We start from the raw sequence: 17822 nt of genomic DNA on the forward strand, positions 1-17822 counted from the left end.
TACCAATGCAGGAGCAACAGTTTTTCCAGCCAGAGGAACAGATTCAGCCTGAACAGCAGTTTGAGGAACAGATACAACCTGAACAGCAGCTAGAGGAACAACTGCCTGAGGTACAACCTGAAGTGCACCAGGAACAAGGGTCCATTGTTCTCAATGAATCTGACTCAGATGCTTCAGTCAATGATCTCCAGTATCAGCAGAATATTGTTTTAAACCAGGTGCTAATTAGGGATGATCACCCTATACCTTTCTGGAATACTATGGATATTCTTGCAAAACATCTGCATATGCCCTCCATGCTGAAGGTTGCTATTTCTAGTGAATGTATGGTTGGTCCAAAGCTCCCAATGAAGATGGTATGGAACAAATTTATGGATATGGCAGCCCCTGCTTTACTGGCTCAGTCAGTTCCGAGGACTCTTGTTCACTTTGCTTTTCAGTTTGACATGAATAAGAAGCGCAGTTGGGCTGTTTTTTCAGACTTGGAGTTTTCTTTTCTGCCACGGAGATGGGCAGATTCTGGTCCTTGTCGCCCTCATGTTACTATTGATAGATCAAATACCAGGGAAACAGGTGCTGATTCTCTTGAAACTCGTCGGCCTGTAGCTCGTGCTCTTTGTTTCTCTGATCAGATTGAAGAGTGTGATGTTGGGACACATGTTCTAGCTCCTCCTGAATTTTCCGCTTCACCAGTTACACCTGCCAGGAAAACACGAGGGAGGAAGAAAGTGTATACTCCAGTTTCGGATATTGGGCTGCGCAGGTGTACACGGAGTTCCTCTAAGTTGGATGGACATAGACCTACTCCAGTGTATGATAACCCCCGGCCCAGGAAGAAAGCTAAGGCCACTAAGAGGAAATCTCAGCCTAAGGGTCAGACGTCACCACCAAGGGGAGATGAGCAGCAGACTTTAGCCCCTGAAATTCCTATAGAAACACTACAGAAGATTGGTCAGAGTTTGGTACAGCGTATGCTATGTTTGGGTCTTTTATTCTGTCAGTATGGTACTCAGGGTTTATGAGAGTTGGTCTGTTTCCGGCTTGCCATTATGCTATTTCGTTTATGTGATAGTTCTTATATCTGCTGCCTTTAAAGTGGTCATGATTATGATAGTACAACTTTTATTTGCTGAGAGTATGGTCTGTAATATGAGTTTTAGTTGTCAGTGGGAACAACTAGCAGCTATCTATTACATCTGTTATCATGAGTCCACAACGTACTAGAATTTGGCGTGTTCTTTGTTGGAACGTAAGGGGTTTAAATGCTGATGCCAGGCAACGTTCTGTTCGATCCAAAATTGAAGAAAGCCAAGCATCTATAATATGTCTCCAGGAAACTAAATGTGAATATATAGATCACAGATTTATCAAAAAATTTGCACCGAAACGTTTTGACTGTTTTGCATATGCACCATCTGTTGGTGCTTCTGGGGGCATCTTAGTTCTTTGGAACTCGGCAGTTTTCAATGGAAGGCTTATTCAAATTGATAGTTTTGGCATTATCATTGAATTTACCTCTTCCCATAATGGAGAGAGTTGGACTTTGGTCACAGTTTATGGTCCATGCCAAGGGGTGCAAAGGGATAACTTTGTTACATGGCTTTATAATTTACAAATACCAGTGGCAAGTAATTGGCTCCTTTTGGGGGATTTCAATTTTATAAGGTCTGATGACAATAGAAACAAGCCAGGGGGGGGATGTCAATGATATGTTTCTTTTTAATGATATAATTGGACACCTGGGTTTGTTGGAATTACCTTTAAAAGGAAGAGCATATACTTGGTCAAATATGCAAGAGCAACCTTTACTTGAGCAACTTGATTGGTTTTTCACAGGTGCAAATTGGATCTCTGTTTTCCCAAACACAATGGTTCTTCCTCTTGCCAAATCTGATTCAGATCATGTCCCATGTGTGGTCAACATTGACACAATAATCCCCAAAGCAAATATATTTCGTTTTGAGAATTTTTGGGTGGAGCAAGCTGGTTTTCAGGAATGTGTTAAAGATGCTTGGATCAAGGACTCAAATAAACTTTCCAGTGCGGCTGTTCTTGCAGACAAATTTAAGTCTCTTCGTTATGCTCTTAAAAAATGGCACATGAATTTGTCTAAGCTCAAACTGCTCATACAGAATTGCAATAAGTGTATTTTGTTACTGGATACTTTGGAAGAAAATAGGCCACTCTATACTACTGAGTTCAATTTCAGAAAGATTGTTAAACTCCATCTTGAAGAGTTGTTGAAAATTGAGTGCAATTACTGGAGGAAGCGATGTACTATAAGGTGGATTAAGATGGCTGAGGACAATACAAAATTTTTCCATGCTATGGCAACAGCCAGATATAGGAGGAACAATATTGCTATGTTGAAAAGTGAAGATGGCCGAGTTGTGACTGATCACCAAGAGATAGCTGGCATGCTTTGGTCAAGTTACAGAAATAGGATGGGACAAACAGAAGGTATTTCTATGCAGTTTGATTTGAATAGATTGTTTGCTAAGGTGAGTGGTTTGGAGGAGCTCACTATACCTTTTTCTAAGGAAGAAATGGATCTAGTTATAAAGGAAATGCCCCTTGATAAGGCACCTGGGCCTGATGGCTTTAATGGGATTTTTTTAAAGAAGTGTTGGCCAATAGTAAAAGAGGAATTTTATAAGCTTGCTGCTGATTTTCAGAAAGGAAACCTTAATTTACAGAATATAAATGGTTCATATATTACATTGGTTCCTAAAGTGCACACACCAGAAACTGTCAATGATTTTAGGCCTATTTCGCTCACAAATGTTTGTTTGAAGTTTCTCACAAAATTGGCAGCAAACAGACTACAGCAACACATTCTTAGATGTATTCACAAGAACCAGTATGGCTTCTTGAAAGCCAGGTCAATACAGGATTGTCTGGCGTGGGCGTTTGAGTATTTATATCAGTGCCATGCATCTAAAAAGCCAATTGTGATCTTGAAGTTAGACTTTGCTAAAGCGTTTGATACAATTGAGCATGAGGCCATTCTTCAGGTCATGGGAAGTATGGGTTTTGGTGTGCTATGGTTGAAATGGATCAAGAATATAATGTCTTCAGGCACCTCATCCATTCTGCTTAATGGTGTTCCCGGGAAACAATTTGTCTGTAAGAGGGGAGTTAGGCAAGGGGACCCATTGTCACCTCTGTTATATGTGCTAGGCTCTGAGCTGTTGCAGGTTGTTGTCAATGATCTCATGCATCAGGGTTTTATCTCTCCACCTATTGAGACATCTGAAACTGATTTTCCTATTATACAGTATGCGGATGATACGCTGCTCATTCTGCCGGCAGATATGGATCAAATTCTAGCACTGAAAGATTTGCTTCATAAATTCACATTATCCACTGGGCTCAAGGTGAACTACCATAAGTCTAATTTAGTCCCAATCAATGCACCTGAAAGTTTGGTAAATGAGATTGCACAGGCTATTGGCTGTAAAGTTGCTTCGCTACCTTTTACGTATTTGGGACTGCCGCTGGGTACTACTCGACCACGCATACATGATCTGACTCCAGTTGTCACTCGACTTGAAAGGAGGTTGTGTTCAATCTCAAGTTTTTTGTCGCAGGGGGCAAGATTACAATTGGTACAGTCGGCTCTATCTTCAATGAATACATATTTCCTTTGTTCGCTAAGTGTTCCAGATGGTATCAACAAGCAGTTTGAGAGAATCCTGAGGCAGTGTTTATGGCGAGACAATATAGATACACCTAAACAATCACTTGCTTCTTGGGATATGCTTTGTAAACCCAAGCAGAATGGGGGAGTCGGAATAGTGAATTTCAAATTGCAGAATGAGGCTCTATTGCTCAAACACCTAGATAAGTTCTACAACAGAGTAAATGTACCATGGGTACATCTCATTTGGTCGACTTACTATGAGAATATGGTGCCGCATGGTGGTAATGTTTCTGCATCATTTTGGTGGCGGGACATCATGAAGCTAGTGCACAAGTACAGAGAGGTGACTACAGTGAAACCTGGTGCTGGTAATACAATTTTATTTTGGTCAGACAACTGGTGGTTTGATGGTTCTACACAGCCAATATCAGAGAGGTTTCCTAGACTTTTTTCCTATGCTCTTGACTCTACGTTATCAGCAGCTGAAGTTTTTGCTAGTGATGATATGGCAGATTTGTTTCACTTACCCATTTCTGCACAAGCCTATGAGGAAATGCAACAATTATCTAGTAAAATGAGAGCTTCCCCTCTCTCTTTGGATCGGGATTGTTGGGAATATGTTTGGGGCAGCACCTATCAGGCTTCACAGTATTATAAACACCTACATGCTCATATACAAACCTTTGCGGTTTCGAAATGGATTTGGAAATCTTGTTGTACTCTTAAAACCAAGTTTTTTGGGTGGTTGTTATTGAATGATCGGTTGAACACAAGGGATATGCTCCAACGGAGGAACTGGCATGTAACTGATGAAACACATTGTGTTCTTTGCCCAGCAAGAATTTATGAAGACAGGCTGCATCTTTTTTTCCAATGTAACTTTAGTCAGAGGATTTGGTGCTATCTTCAAATTGATTGGTCGTTGAGTCCAGACTTGCAGACATCAGCTTCTATGGCAAGAAAAGATTTTGGTAAGCCTTTTTTCATGGAGGTGGTCATCATAGCATGTTGGAATATTTGGAAGCAACGGAATGAGATTTTTTTTGAAGCACAGACACCTTCATTTAAAGGGTGGAAACGGAACTTTGTTCATGATTTATCCATGCTTGGTCATAGGATAAAGAAGAAACATCATGCAACCCTCATGGCCTGGATAGGCAGCTTGTTGTAATTTACTTTTTCTCTCTTTGTACATATAGATAGTTTTTTCTTTCTCTCTTTTGTATATACTGTTCTTTTTTAATAATAAAATATGCTGTGGGGATTTTGCCTCACAGTCTCAGGGTAAAAAAAAAGCATATCTCATAAAAGAAATATGTAGTGATTTACTAGAATAATCCACATAGACTATAAGCATTGCTACGGAAGATCTAATCTTATCGTAGTCAACTCTTTGAACTTTGTCGTAAATAACTTTTCGACAAGTTGAGCTTCTTCAAGGATATTTCATCCAAGTCCATCAATTTTATAGATCCATTTACTTTCAAAAAGTATTCATCTATATTGGATTTCATGGCGTATAGCCATTTTAATGGAGTCAGGGCCCATCATAACTTCTTTGTTTGTAGTTGGTTTATCATTGTTCAAAATCAATCCTTTGTCCACAAATTATTTATTTGATCACAAAGTAAACCATACCTACAAGGTTCAATGTGTACTTTGATCTCCATGGCTAAAACACTTTGTAGTCATGAGAGCCATGATTGTCGTGGCCGCTTCCGGAACCAATTCCGATGCTACGCTACTACGATCATTATGCTCAGGTTCATAAACCTTTATCAAGTTCTATTGTCCTCCCACTCAAATACTTCGCTAGAAACAATTTCTTGGAAATAAATAAGAAACATTGACAAACACTTTTGTCTCTGTATCCATAGTGGAAATAATTTCCAATCAATACTTTGGGATAACCAACAAAGACAATCATCCGATTTTGGTTGTAAACTCTTAGACCAAAATTTAAGAAAGGACTATTAGGGTTTATACCCATGCCATAACTTGTATGGTGTCATTTCAACGGATCATGATGATGCTCTATTTAGTGTAAAAACGGTAGTCTCTAAAGCATAATCCACAAAAATATAATGGTATCAATATTTTATCTCATCATTGACCCGACAAGATTTGGATACATCTCTCGGATACTCCATCATCACTATGATACTCCAAGAAACGTGAGTTGTAGAACAATTTCATAACTCTCTTAGATGTTCGCTAAAACTAGTAATTCAAATATTTCCACTATGATCCAATCATAGATATTTGACTTTTCTATTACGATGATTTCCACTTCATGCTGAAATTTATTTGAATCCATTCAAATTTTCAAACTTCTTCCTTATCGAATATATCCACATATATATACTCAATTCATTGTTTGAAGTTTTCATGAAGTAGAAGAATCTCCCGCACACAACTATGCCCGATGAACCATATACATCATCATGTATGTTTCCACTAAGTTAGTTTCCCGTTCAAATCTTGGCCTATGAACGGTATTTCAGTCATTCTTTTTAGAAGAGATTTGCAAGCGCCAAATGATTCAAAAATCAAATGACTCCAATAATCCATTTGCATGGAGTTCCTTCATGCGTTCCTTTCTAACATGACCTAAATGGCGGTTCCACAAATAAGTGGAATTCAAATCATTTGACTTATGGCATTTTAGCATCAGTATTATGTGTGTGTGTTTCACCATTAAGATTTATAATAACTTATCCATCGTACATGGAGTAATGTGATAATTTGAACAACTCATTGTTTTCATTTGACCAGAGCAAAATAACAATTATTAAGTTCTTTATTATAAATTCTAAGGGCTAGATAAAATGCCAACGATGAACATAATAACACTTTGTTTTTGTTCCAAACATGCATTCCTATCATATTCCTTGTCAGTCACTTAGGCCATTGTATTCTTGTATTGCGTTGTTTTGTATGACACTTCATACCAACCAATATGGTATAAATACCCAAGAATTTCATTGTGTGACCAAACGAGGAATACATCCATAACATGTTGTAAGGATACATTGCCCCTATGTGTGGTTTTGGTAATTAATGACAACCCCTATGGACTAATGTTTTCATTGAGTTTATATGTAGGAATATTCCATAGGTTCTACTTGTACTCCATGTGTTGGATTCAAGTATGGATGCCATGAAGATAAAGGTATACCTTGTGTATTGGCATCAAGATCATCGGTATGAAGATATATATGTGATATGATCAAGAAGAAGAAATGAAGATGGAGTTCTTGTGTGGAACTCAATATTAGCCATGCTCTATCTTAAGTGAGTATGAGAAGATACAAGGTTGATTTGGGCAAGTTCAATATGAGCATCTTGAGTGGATCACATGCTTGAAGCTTGTCGTCCATTTGGTGTTAATGGACATGTGAAGATGTGCATCAATTGGGCTTTCCCATCATAGTGTATGGGGGAGCATTTGTGAGTCTTCACAAAGCAACATTGATCAAGTGAGGCATTCCGACTTGAGTGAAGCTTGAAGAGTTATCATCAAGATCGAGCGGGATGCGCAAGGCAAAGGTATGGCCTTGCTAGGTTTTCCTTTTACCGGTCTCAAGGTGGATGTTGGGAGACCGGATTATAGAATAGATAGCCACACTATTAAGAGGGGCTTTCGGTTGGGTAACTTGATCACATCGTCTTAGGGAGCTCAATCCTTTTAATACTTTGCATATCCTTATTTCTTCTTGGTGTTTCTATGTGTAAGGTTCTTGAGCTCGTTGCTAGCTTTACAACAAGCCCAAGTTCATCGAAAACGGAGTTCGCATGCATCTTCTATTGCGTTTTCGAGGTTGGGTGATTTTGTCGGTTATTCATCATATAAGGTTCTACCTTTTATATTCATGATAAAATCCCCTCCTACAGATTCTTGTGTTTGCACTTTCCATAGGATAGCATTTGTTCTTATCTCTCAAACAAAATTGGTTTCATTCAAATCGGAGTTCGGGAGCATTTGTTATTAAAGAAAAAGTAAAAGAAGAAAAAGAAAAGAGGAGGGGCCAGCCGGCCGACCGGCCCAGACACCGGCCCACCCGGTCCGCAACCGGTCGCCAACCGGGCGGGATCCCGTGGGCCTGGCGGCTTCCTCCGGCCCAGGCGCCGGTCACCAACCGGGCCACCCGGCTGCTTCCCCGGCCCGACCGGGCTCAGCTCCGGCTGGGCCTCACCGCCCCGCGCGGCCCACCCCAGCGCAGCCCGCGCGCCCCTGCGCCTACCTGCCGCCCACGCGCGCGCTGCTGCCGCCCGGCTGCTGGACCGGTTGGACCTGGCTGCCGACCGGGCTCCTCAGTGCCTGGTCCGGTCAGCCGGCCTGGCAGCCGGCTGGGCCGTTTTTCCTGCCCGATTTGCTGCCCGTTTTTCTTGTCTTTTTCTCTGTATTTTCCCCCAACGGGTATACTTGCTCCCTAGCTATAAATAGCCCTTTCTTCCACCTTGAGCAAGCAAGTTCTTCCATTCTCTCTCCTCCATTGTTGCTTTTTGAAGAACTTGCTCTCCCCTTTGATTCCTCCCATAACTCTTGCTATTTCTTGAGGGATCTAAGAGAGGAGATCTAGATCTACATCCCCACCAATCATTTTCTCCTCTAAGTGAGGGGAACCCTTTGGATCTAGATCTTGGAGTCTTTTGTTGACTTTCCCCATTTTTCTTTCTCTCCAATCTCATCCTAGCATTTGTTGTTTGGGTGGGATTTGAGAGTGAAGGATTTGAACACCTCTAGTGTTCTTGCTTTGCATCATTGCATAGTGTTGAGCTCTCTACCACGATTAGTTTGAGTGAGAGACCGTGAGCTTGTTACTCTTGGAGGGAGACCTCCTAGTTGGCTTGGTGGTTGGTGCCCCGGTGATCTCTTCGTGGAAGATTGTGAAGGGGCCCGGGCTTCTCCTTCGTGGAGCTTGTGAAGTGGTTGTGGAGCTTGCCATCTCCGGAGCGGAGGAAAAGCTAACCATAAGGAAAGGGCCATTATCCGTCGTGGGTGTGGTTCGGAGAATAGGGTGAGCCTTTGTGGCGCGGGGAATCCTTCGTGGGACCTCCACTCCTCCAAACGTGACGTACCTTTTTGCAAAGGAAGGGAACACAGGAATACATCCTTGTCTCCGCGTGCCTCGGTTATTTCTATACCCGAGCTCTCTTTTCTTGTGATAGCCATCGTGCTTGAAGTACATATATCTTGCTATCACTTGTGCTACATATATCTTGTGCCTATCTTGCTTAGCTCTAGTTGCTATTGTTACACTTAGTTGAGCTTAGCATATTTAGGGTTTGTGCTTGTAAACTAAACTATAGTTTAATTCCGCATTCTTACAAGACAAATCCGCAAGAGTTTTTAATTGCCTATTCACCCCCCCTCTAGGCGGCATCTCGATCTTTCAATTGGTATCAGAGTAAGGTCTCTCCTTGTTTTAGGCTTCACCGCCTTGAGAGTAAAGATGTCGGCTAGTATAGTGCACAATGACACAATTATCTTTGTTGGCACAAATTATCTTTTGTAATTTGTGGCGAAATTGCTTGCTTTGCAATCTTCGGACCTTGTGTCCAAACATTGAGCAATTTCTAGATGTAGGTTTTTCTCCTCCGATGGATCCTCAAAATCTATCTTTAGAGGATGAGAAAAACTTACATCTTGAAGCTCTAGTATCTAATGAGCTTTTATTCTCCTTGAGACCCGATTTTCGTAGGTTCTTGATATATATAAAGCGAAAGTCGTCTCATGAGATGTGGATCAAGCTTAAGGAAATGTTTGGTGGATCCACTTCTCAATTGGTCGGTGGTGACTCCGAGGAGCTCTCTTCCCCTTCACATCATGAAGAGCTCCAAGTTGCTTCCACCTCCGGTCGTGATGAGTTATCATCTTCTTCCACTTCACCAACGTGTAGCAAGACACGAGGTAATGATATGGTGAGTGGTGAGGAAAATTGCAATGTTGATATTGTGCTCAATAGTGATGATTCTTCATCTCCATCCCATTGCAATGATTCCTCTTTGTACTTAAACACATCTAGCATTGAAAATAATCTACATGCTTGTGTTGATAGTCCTTGCATATCATGTGTAAATTGCTTACATAGATCTCATGATGATATACTTACCTTGTCTTGTTCCCATAATCAAAATGCTTCTATTTCCTCTAGTTGGTTGTTAACTAACAATGTAGAGGAAACCGAACACTCTATGGATCAAGACACAATTTCAAATGAGGATTCAAGAATATCTTCATCTTCATTCTCCGGTTTGCACATGTGCCTTATGGCAAAAGGATCAAAGGTATCTCCTACTTTGACTCCTAACACATCCTCTAACGATGAGAATGATGATGATGATAATAATGAAGAATATAATACATTGGTGCATAATATGGCAATGGTATATGCTTCTCTTCATGGCAATAAAGAAGCTCGTGCTAATCTCGAACACTCTATGGATACCTTGAATAAATATAGGGAAACCATAGTGGAGTTGGAGTCCCATGTTGAAAATGGGGAAATGAGATTCACTCTCCTCAAGCATGAGCTAAAAGAAGAGAAGCATACTAATTTTATGCTTACACAAAAAATTGAATCCTATATGCATGAAAATGAAAAAACTATTGTTGATGCTTGTGCTACTAACTCTAATTCTTGTGAAGCATCTACCTTAAAGGAGAATGTTGAGCTAAGGGCTCAACTTGAGTTGCTAACTAGCAATTATAGGGAATTGGAAGAAAGTCATAAAAAGCTCTCAAGCTCTCATGATGATCTTCTAATTTCCTATGATGGGCTAAAGTTAGCTCATGAGGCAAGTATCACTAAAGTAGTATCTTGTGAGCCTCATGTGGACATTAGCACAACCTCAACTCAAAATGCTATTTTGCCATGTGCTAGTCCTAGTAGTCCATCTAGTCAAACTAGTAATACACCTTGTGTTGGATTACTTGCTTTGCCTCTTTGCTCTAACAATGAAGCTTCTACTTCCTCTAGTACTTGTATTTCTACTAACAATGTAGAGGAAATTAAAGAGCTTGAGGCCCAAGTCCTTTCTTTGAAGAAAGAATTGGAAAAGCGTCATAAAGGGAAATCCGCACTTGACAAGATGCTAAGTGTGCAACAATCCCCCAATGACAAGAGTGGACTTGGATTCAACTCCAATAACAAGAACAAGTCCAAGAGCAAGAGCAACAAGAAGAAGGGCCAAGACGAAGTCAAGGATCCGAGCCAAGTTGGTTTGCTTCAAGTGCAAGGTTGAAGGGCATCATGTTAGATCATGCCCATTGAAGAAGAAGAAGCACTTGAGTGAGAAACAACAAGGGAAACGGCCACAAGGTCAAGGTCAAGCTCATGCTCGACCTCAAGTTGAAGATAGGCCACTTCCCAAGAAGAATCAAGATATTGTTCCCCAAGAGAAGAAATCAATAAAGAAGAGAAAGGGGAACACTTGCTACTTATGTCGTGAGAAGGGGCACTTTGCTTCTTCTTGCTTAGGTGGTACCTTATCTAACCCTATAATTGTTGATGATGATTATTCTCTAGGGAAGGATAAGGAAGGCAATGTGTTTGCCAAGTTTGTTGGAACTCAAAGTGGTTTCAAGAAAAGAACCATTTGGGTTGTCAAGCCTATTGTGACTAACCTCTTAGGACCCAACTTGGTTGGGGACCAACAATCTCAAACTTGATCAATAGGTACAATTGGAGGTCATTGGAGACTTGGCTACTTCATGAAGAATTAAGGGATCTTCATATATTATATTTTGACCAAGCCAAGTCGTATGGATTATCATCTATATCTTATATCCAATGTTCCTCTTTGCGGTAACTTATACTTCAACTCATCATATTTATTGTAAGTTACTTGCCCCTTTACATGTTTGGTTTTGTACCAAATATTTGTGTGTATGTGTTGTGTATTACTTACCTATCTTGTGTATTCAAGTATGTTTGTTTGACTCATCATATACTTATGTATTGTTTTGGAGCCTAATGCATCTTGATGATATCTTATTTGGCTCTCTTTGAGTGATTAATGGAACATCCAATTTTGGGGGAGTGATATTCTTTGTGCATCTCTCCTTCTATAAAATGTGGGTATATGGGTACCACCACTTAGTATTGATATTGCAAGATTATCTAGTCACTATGTGGTGTGTCATACTCATGAGGAATTCAAATTCTAAATGTCCATTAATCATCTCTAGTCGAATTTTAGTTGTCTCTTGTTTTAGAAGAAATGACTTACCACATTATGGGGGAGTAATATGTTTTGTACATATCACAAGCCTAGAAAATGTGAACATATGAGGTTATGCCACTTAGAGTTGATGCTCTTAATTATCTTGTTCCTAGGTGGCATCGTTGCTCAAACAAGCTCCACTTCTATTAAAAAGCTTTCATTGGCTCATCTTATGGATTCTTGTTTGAGTAAGAAATTCTTGGTACGGTTTTTCCTCAAATACATATCTCTATATCTTATTTGGGACTCTGTTTGCTTCAAGTTATTCTAATCATTGCCGCACGTGATTGTTTGACTAGTTGAAGATATCAAGAATCTTCATCCGTGCATAGTGCTTAATTCTATATACTTATCCTATGCCTTTTATTGTGAAATTGATCCTTACTATCCTTGTTGATATACCACCGGAAGTTAATTCCAATATTCTCATTGTCTTTGACAATTGATAACCTTGTATGTGGTTGAACTTATGGATCATCTTCACCTTGGATTGTTTCTTATTGCCTTATTTTATTTCCAAGAAATCTTTGTTGCTCCCATATGTCTTCCTTGTCCCTTTGAAAAATCTTTTGATAAATCCCCTTGATTCATATCAGGTGTTTGTTTTGGAATACATACCTTTTCTTTATGGTACATTGTGCCATTGTGAAAAGTGAGGGTTTGGTTTATTTGTTCGAACCTTGCTCTTTTGGGGAATTTGCTATCCCATTCCTTCTTACATACTTTATTAGCTCGAATGAGATAAATCTTTGAGCATGTTTGCTTTATTTCATCCTCTATGCTCAATGGTTACTTCTTAGTTTATTTGTTGAACTTTGTTGAACAAATCTTTTTGTGATTTACTTCTTAGATATAATTTGGACAACAAATTTGTTTTGTGACACCTTTATGCCTTATTCAATTATTTTGGTGTTTTGTCCAAAGTATATCTTTCTTGAATCTTTAAAAGTTTTGGTGCATGCTTATATGTAATTTGTTTATACTTGTAGCATGCTTGCTTTCTTTTGATCTATTATGTAGGATATACTCCATCAAATCCTAAATGGATAAGATGTGCATGAAATTCAAATTTCATCTAGATATGCACATATTGATATGGAGTGTATCCTATGTATTGTGGTTAGTCTAACCATTTTGGACCCAATAAGTTTGGGAACCAAGATGTGCTTGAATGTTGTTTTAGGTACATTGGAGATGCAATGGAGGCTTGTCTTATCTATAAGGAAGGTGTTGTCACCATATGAAAATTGGAGTCAAGCTAGGATGATCGATGAACTCTTATCTACTACATCATGCCATTTCTATCTCGGTAACAAGTATCTTATTCATGCATACTCATATAGCATCCAACCTCTTGTAGGTTGCAACTTGGCATACAATTCTTTATTTCGAAAATATTGCGATTCTTGAAAAATCCTTTTAAAGGAAACTTCTTATTGTACATTTGAGTAATTTGAAAAGATGCATATGATAGGAATATATATATATATATATCATGTGTATGATTCACCTATCTCAAATATGCCCTCTAGAAATTTATTGCATATCAATTCCTCAAAGAGCTCTTACGTGCAATATTGATGAAATTGCGAAATAAATCCATATTTATGATACTTGTTGCCTTTCTCAAAACATTCCAACTAGCTTTACTTCCATTATTGTTGGTTGTGATGTTTTTGAGATTTTCTTAGTTGAAGCTCATTCATATACCACTAGTGAAAATTGGAGCCATAGGCTATATATGCTTTTTTAAGAAAATATCCTTTGGTATATTTTATGACTTCATCTTGGATATCTTGTATTATCTATTTTTTTAACCTCTTGTGTGTGCATGTTTCTTTATGGATCACTTTGTTCACTATAGAAACTCATATACATAAGAGCGTTAATCCATCACCTTGATATCCTTGTTCTTTACCAACCATCTTCTTATCCTTTTGATTTTAGTGGTGTTGGTAAAGAAGATTTATGAGTGCTTGGTTTATTTGTTTTTCTTCATACACTCATATCTTGTAATTGTTGGACTCAAGTTGTTCTTGATAAGAATATTCTCTTTATCTTAGTTGTGTTCTAAATGATATATAGGGAGTGAGGATTCCATGTTTGTGCATATTGTATTCAAATGCAAACATTATAAATTGTGCACGAACCTTGGGGAGCTTTCTTACTTTATTTAGAGCACTATATCTCTCTTATCTTGATATCTTTGTTTGTCCAATTGGATCTTTGATTGCTTGCTTCATTTGTTGAAGCTCACTTCACCATGTTATCTTTATGCAATCTTTTGATCCTCAATATAGTTTGACTTCCTTCAAGTATTCGACATTGGATATGTGCACTTGATTCCACTCAAATTATGAAAAGTGCACACTTTGGGGAGGAACTCACATTATATTGGCCTTCTAAATTTTTCACCCATTTTGACAATCGATGCCAATGGGGAGAAGTTTAGAGGGTTTAAGGGAATGGTTTTATACTTAAGTTTGGTTTGTGCTTAAGTGTTTTGCCTCTCATGCATTCCATATTTATATGTCTTGCATGGTTGTATATATATAGTGGAAACTATCCCAAAGGTTAATCTTGACAATGTATGCAATGAATTCATGTTCATCACACGTGCATACATTGTGGGGGAGTTTTCTCTATATATATTAGTTCTACTCACATCCCTTGCATTTGTTGTAGTTGTGTGAGTAGAGCCGGTTTTGATATGGCCTAGTAGCTTTGAATTACTTGACCATATCAAATACAACCTATTGTATACAACTTATTCTCGGATAAGTTGCGTACTTGTTTCTAATATTCATTATATAAACCCTCTTATTGTGATTGTCATCAATTACCAAAATGGGGGAGATTGTAAGGATACATTGCCCCTATGTGTGGTTTTGGTAATTAATGACAACCCCTATGGACTAATGTTTTCATTGAGTTTATATGTACGTAGGAATATTCCATAGGTTCTACTTGTACTCCATGTGTTGGATTCAAGTATGGATGCCATGGAGATAAAGGTATACCTTGTGTATTGGCATCAAGATCATCGGTATGAAGATATATATGTGATATTATCAAGAAGAAGAAATGAAGATGGATGATACGTCTCAAACGTATCGATAATTTCTTATGTTCCATGCTTGTTTTATGACAATACCTACATGTTTTGTTCACACTTTATGATGATTTTATGCGTTTTCCGGAACTAACCTATTGACGAGATGCCGAAGGGCCAGTTGCTATTTTCTGCTGTTTTTGGTTTCAGAAATCCTAGTAAGGAAATATTCTCGGAATCGGACGAAATCAATGCCCAGCACCTTATTTTTCCCGGAAGGTTCCAGTGCATCGAAGAAGTACCGGAGAGGAGCCAGGGGGCCCCCACACGCCAGGGCGGCGCGGCCAAGGGGTGGGGCGCGCCCCCCTAGTGTGTGGGCCCACCAGGCCCCCTCCGAGGCTCCCCTTCCGCCTACTTAAGGTCTCCATCGCGAAAACCCTATCACGATTGATGAAACCCGAGAAAACCTTCCAGAGCCGCCGCCATCGCGAAACTCCAATTCGGGGGACAGAAGTCTCTGTTCCGGCACCCTGCCGGGACGGGGAATTGCCCCCGGAGTCATCTCCATCGCCATCTCCACCGCCATCTTCACCGCCATCGCTGTCTCCATGATGAGGAGGGAGTAATTCACCCACGGGGCTGAGGGCTCTGCTGTTGCTATGTGGTTCATCTCTCTCTTTGTGATCTAGTTGTCTATGTGCTACTCTAGTGATGTTATTAAAGTAGGATATTCCTCCTCCATGATGTAATGGTGATAGTGTGTGCATCGTGTAGTACTTGGCGTAGTTTATGATTGTGATCTCTTGTAGATTATGAAGTTAACTATTACTATGATGGTATTGATGCAATTTATTCCCCCTTTCATAGTCTGTCGGTGACGGTGTGCATGCTATGTTAGTTCTCGATGTGATTGCGTTGGTCTATCATGCCCTCTAAGGTTATTTAAATATGAACATTGAATTTTGTGGAGCTTGTTAACTCTGGCATTGAGGTGCTCTTGTAGCCCTACGCAATTAGTGGTGTTCATCATCCAACAAGAGAGTGTAGAGTGGTTTTATTATGTGATCAATGTTGAGAGTGTCCACTAGTGAAAGTATGATCCCTAGGCCTTGTTTCTAAGCATCGAAACTCCGTTTGTTTACTGTTCTGTTGCATGTTTGCTTGCTGCCATATTTTATTCAGATTGTTTACCACTCATATCCATCCATATTACTTGTATTTCACTATCTCTTCGCCGAACTAGTGCACCTATACATCTGACAAGTGTATTAGGTGTGTTGGGGACACAAGAGACTTCTTGTATCGTGATTGCAGGGTTGCTTGAGAGGGATATATTTGACCTCTTCCTCCCCGAGTTCGATAAACCTTGGGTGATCCACTTAAGGGAAACTTGCCTGCTGTTCTACAAACATCTGCTCTTGGAGGCCCAACACTGTCTACAAGAATAGAAGCATAAAACATGTAGATAACATCAATAATGTGGCATGGAACATAAGAAATTATCGATACGTTGGAGACGTATCAGTAACTAAGTACTTTTATGTTGCCGTTGTGTGTGTGCTCGAAGCTATTTCCTTTAGATCCTGCAATTGCATCTTTTTGTTTCTTGTTAAACACTAGTAAGGCATAATGGAAAACATCTGTGAGCTTTTTAAACTATTTCCTGAGTCAAGACATGAATGGTTTAATGCGAAAATTAAAAAACCTATGGAATCTTATTTGCATGCTAGTAGCAATGATATTAGTATGAACGCTTTGAACACCATTGTTGCTAATGATATAGAAAATTCTAAGCTTGGGGAGGTCGGTTTTGATGAAAATGATCTCTTTAACCCTCCGGGTATTGAGGAGAAAGTTTATGTTGATTATGATATGCCTCCCATATATGATGATTATAATGATAGTGGTCTTACGGTGCCGCCTACTATGGAGGATAAGTTTAATTATGATTACAATATGCCTCCTATATTTGATGATGAGAATAATAATGATAGCTACTTTGTTGAATTTGCTCCCACTACAACTAATAAAATTGATTATGCTTATGTGGAGAGTAATGATACTTTTATGCATGTGAATAAGAATGCTTTATGTGATACTTATATTGTTGAGTTTGTTCATGATGCCTCTGAAAGTTATTATGAGAGAGGAAAATATGGTTGTAGAAATTTTCATGTTACTGAAACACCTCTCTTTTTGCTGAAAATCTTGAAGTTACACTTGTTTTATCTTTCTATGCTTGTTGCATTATGCTTCATGAATTTATTTGTGTACAAGATTCCTATGCATAGGAAGTGGGTTAGACTTAAATGTGTTTTGAATTTGCTTCTTGATGCTCTCTTTTGCTTCAATTCTTATTTCTTATGTGAGCATCATTAAAATTGCTGAGCCCATCTTAATGGCTATAAAGAAAGAACTTCTTGGGAGATAACCCATGTTTTTATTTTGCTACAGTACTTTTGTTTTATATTTGAGTCTTGGAAGTTGTTACTACTGTAGCAACCTCTCCTTATCTTTATTTTATTTCATTGTTGTGCCAAGTAAAGTCTTTGATAGCAAGGTTCATACTAGATTTGGATTATTGCGCAGAAACAGATTTCATGTCGTCACGAATTTGGGCAGGGTTCTCTGTAGGTAACTCGGAAAAATCTGCCAATTTACGTGCGTGATCCTCGGATATGTACGCAACTTTCATTCAATTTGATTATTTTCATCCGAGCAAGTCCGAGTGCCTCTAAAAAATTCGTCTTTACGGACTCGTTCTGTTTTGACAGATTCTGCCTTTTATTTCGCATTGCCTCTTTTGCTGTGTTGGATGGATTTCTTTGTTCCATTAACTTTCGGTAGCTTTGTGCAATGTCCGAAGTGTTAAGAATGATTATTTCACCTCTGAATATA

Source organism: Lolium rigidum, chromosome 4, assembly GCF_022539505.1.
Source record: "Lolium rigidum isolate FL_2022 chromosome 4, APGP_CSIRO_Lrig_0.1, whole genome shotgun sequence".
Taxonomy (NCBI): domain Eukaryota; kingdom Viridiplantae; phylum Streptophyta; class Magnoliopsida; order Poales; family Poaceae; genus Lolium; species Lolium rigidum.